Consider the following 4553-nt stretch of genomic DNA (forward strand, 5'->3'; position numbering starts at 1 on the left):
TTTCATTGATATTCAGCAGTAAGGACATACTTGTGATAAGCATCCAGACTTTTAATACATATTGTCATGAGTTCAATATCATTCTATCATTCTAATAGAGGACGTTTTAATGTGTTTTTTTGCAAAAGTCTGACTTAAATCTGTCACGATTCTTGTGTTGTGTCACGTTCTTAGTTTTGTGTGTCTGGTAGTGGGTGTTTTCTGTTCTCCTTGTCTGGTCTTTCTCCCTGTGTTTCCTCTCTGTCGTTAGTTCCCCTGGTGTGTCTAATTTCCTGATTGTTTTCACCTGTCACCCCTTCTGTGTCTCCTGTGCTCATCAGCGTCAGCCCCGCCCCTGATTGTCTTCATGTGTTTAAATTCCCCTGTCTCCCAGTGTCCAGTGTCAGTTCGTCTTGTCTCTTGCCACAGTCAGGTCTCTATATGCTCTTATTAAGTTTTTGTTCCTCACCACGTGAGCGATTATCATTTTGTTCTCCATTTGTTTTCATCTCAATCTGAGATTACTTAGACCATTTTTTGTTCATTGTGTTTTTTGGAAAAAATAAAGTATATTACCAATACTTTACCTCTGTCTCCCGGGTCGTGCAATTGGGTCCTACCTCCTAAGTGTCTGAGTTTGTAACAAAATCTGTGCTAAAAGAACACCAATTGAATTAAACTCTAGCTGCTATTTCCTTTACACTAAGGTGGATCTTAAACTCCCTCGTAGTGAAACAGTATGAAAGTACCGATATTGTGCCGTTATAATATATATAAGAAGGGCTGTCAAACAATTACAATTTTTAATCAGATTAATCACAGCTTAAAAATTAATCATGATTAATCACCATTCTAACTGTGTCCAAAATATGCCATTTCTTTATGTATTGTTGTGGGAATGGAAACATAAATGAAAGAAGGAGGATATATATCCATTTAACATACAGTATGTTTATTATAACATTGTTCTGTGTGTCAAAATGAAAGACAGCCCATACACCTATCAATCATCAAACCGTGGGGTCTTATTTCATTACGTGTTGATTTCTATCAACACGTAATGTTGTATCGATGTATAAAGAGATGTACTACAGCAAAAGTATTCTCCGTTGGGACTTCCTGCAACAACACCATGCCGTTATCTTGATTCTGATTGGCCAGAAGACATTATCAAAGATGTTCTATTGAGAAGACGATCACTACGTGACAAAAGTTTTCAAAACCGTTTCTAGTCTTTGGTATTTCCAGACAAGTGGCTACTGAAATAAATCTTACTAACTGCTGTCTGTGTGATTTACTCAGCGCGATTTGGCGGACTTTATTTTGCTTACTTTAACATAATTTCTCATGGCTGGGCTAAGACATTTCTTGGTATGGCTGTAGCCTACCCCAGCCATAACCTTGCGCTGCCACTGGTGGGATGTATGGGGCGGGCCATTCTGCGCATGCATTAAATGCGTTAAATATTTTAACACAATTAATTAAAAAAATGTATTACCGCGGTTAACGCGATAATTTTGACAGCATTAATAATAAGGGCACAAATTCACAAGTGGGTTTTACGATGTGACACAGATCAACTACATTAACTGAGTTTATTATACGTTTTGTTGTCTGTTATTATTATACACGGCCTACAGATATCATGTGTTGAATAATAACCTACTTACCTTAATTGTTGATACTCCTTTGTTTCTTATTTGCTATATCATATCTTTTTATGGGGATGTTTTTTTTTTTTAGCTAAAACAGTTCAACCACACACAACAGATGGAGAAGAATGGAAAATAAATAGATTCATCTTGACCAAATGGATTATCGTTCTGGATTATTTGTGCTTTTAAATTATACCCCCGTAGGTTGGAAGTGTCTTTAGAAACGTTTAATCCACTACGTCAACAGTTGTTGGTAGTAAGGCAGCAGAAAGGGCAAAACGTTGCACCATCAAAAACAATGTAGAAGGCAATTTAAGACCAAAACACGAGGAAACATCTCAATTAAAAGTGTTTTTTTTCAGGTTTCAAGCAGGTTTCACGTTCCCACATCACACTTGGATCCCAAATGACTCGTGATGTCACAAAAACCTTTCAGTACAAATATTGTACAGCTTCCTTATGTCAAACTCTGCTCTCATGTCATTCTGCCCACTGACGCACAAACATCTAAGTGAAGCTACAACGAGGAAAACACATTTGGAAAACGAACGCAGATACTTTGTTAGAGCCAGTATTTGGTTTGTACTGTATAAGAGAAGCCACCTAATTGTGACGTCTGTAGTCAACACACCATAAAAGACTACAATTCCCACCCTTTAAGTGATCAAGTTATATAAGCCTTCTCAAGAAAGAAAGAATACCTAAGTTGTTATTTTATTTGAGTTTTGCCTATTGTAAAGGCCTCTTTTCTTTGTTGCATGTGTAAAAGTTTGTTATTTTATTTTGAGCAAACACATCGCACAATATCATCTAAATAATCGGAGGACAAGCAACTCTTCAACTGTAAGTAATATAAAGGATAGAAAACGAGTAAAAATTGTCTAAGGCCTCTAGTGGCTTGGTAGAAAAACAAGGAAGGAAGCCACGACACATGCTATTATAGCATAGGCACTGTCACTGTCACTACCCGATCCGTCATCTTGCCCGATCTGTACTGCGCATGTGCGAGATGGTCCGCCATATTGGAGAACTCCGGACGGCAACCCAGGAAGGACACTTGACACAGTGGCTTTTGGCAAAGCTGAAAAATAAAACGAGAGAGAGATGAGTTATTGTTATTACAACGTGACTTCACTATTATTTAACAACTCTTTTTATGGGGTTATTTTATTTGGGGTTAAGTACATTATCAGAATAAGTGAGAAATGGATTTAACTTCTGTTAGACAGCCGTAAGTTTGCATACATTCACAATATGTATTCAGTATGATAGCTGTCTAACAGAAATAGTGACAGGCACAATAGAGTGGTGCAGGAATGAGTCCTAAAACCAGGAAGTGAGTCAGCATTTTGCCACTTCCTGTTCCCTCGTCTCAGAGCCAATGGGATTTCTCCGTAGGTTTTGGAAAATATCTGGAAATAAGGTCTATGGTTGAGACACATTGAGGAGACGGATCACGTTTTGTTCTAGGACATTAAATCCATCAGCAGTGACCCCACTGGGGATTTCTGAAGAGTGTACGTGTCTGAAAACCGATGGTTGTTACCAAGCGGCTGAATAGGACTACAGAAGTTGTGGAGGACGTTGTACGCAGTGTTCGAATTACCCATTTGCTTTCGGGGGAGCCCTATTTTTCAGTGCACATCCTGCTACTAAATATGTCACACGCACGCTCTGTTGACTGAAAGATGTATGTTTCCTGCATTAGATCAACATTGATTGCCAATAGCCTTGTTTGGTAGGACATCTGTTTTTCTCATCTCCAAAATCTCGATCGCTTTTTCGTGTGCCTGGCTCTGATGGTGCTTATAAATCTTTTTCCGCAGGTTATTCTGTTGATCACTGCTGACTTTTCCCTGAATCCATTATTGTGAAAGGTGCACTCCGTGGCAGGGAGATCAATGTACTTTTTGCCTCTTTGCAAATCTCACATCCACATTTATTTTAATTTTATGAAAAGCCATGGATACCTTTCATTCCACTCACTCCATCTTCTCTGTTTTTAGTTAAAAGGCAGGTCATGGGCATCGTCAGGTTCGCTAGTGCAGGTGGCGCCAGCAGCTGTGGCCGTTGTTGAAGCCTCTTCAGGCTCCGCATCGGCAGACCTCTCCCTCGGTGTGGAGCTGTCAAACTCGACCCTAACGCCGCTTACAGCCGGCCAACTAAAAGTTGTTCCGTTCACGTTGTCATTTTTAGACACCTTTGCTTCTTTGCTTGTGAATCCAAAAGCTGCGAGGCTTGGCTGTTTTCGTTTCACCATATTTTTTATTACAAAGCCAGAGTTAAAAAAATATCAATATGAAAATGTAAAATACCGCGCCGGCATCGCCACCGTAACCATAGCAACGTAAGTAGCGTAAAGAATGCAGCGCCGCCACGTACAGATGGCAACACCCAGAAATATTCACAAATATAAAACAAATATTCAGAAACTGTAATGAACAATGACTATTATTTATTTCAAGATCTGTTATTTACAGAAACTCAACATTTCTAATCTGTGTGTAAATATGCACAATCTTTTTGGGCTCCCCCTATTTACCTCAAAGTCGGCCTTCAGGGGAGCTCCCCCCCTCTTTAGGGGTTGTACGTCATTACGCCGAACACGTAAACACTCCTCTAAGTTAGTTTCTGTTCTGCTTGAAAGCAAGTCCCTACCTCCTGCCTCCTGTTCAAACAAACGCTTCAACTCGTACCATCTAGAATCTGTGTGTTTGAATATGGATCTGAAGTTGGCGTGACGTTGAAGTCGTGCTGCTGGACTCGGCTGTAGTTCCTTTATAGCATAGGGTGACCAGACGTCCCCGTTTTCCGGGGACAGTCCCCGTTTGTATTGGCCTGTCCCCGGTTGAAACTGTCCCTGGAAATGTCCCCGTTTTTTAAATATACGTTAAAAACACATAGCAAGGTGAAGTAAAA

This window comes from Notothenia rossii (assembly GCF_949606895.1).
Source record: "Notothenia rossii genome assembly, chromosome: 10".
In the NCBI taxonomy this organism is placed as follows: Eukaryota; Metazoa; Chordata; class Actinopteri; order Perciformes; family Nototheniidae; genus Notothenia; species Notothenia rossii.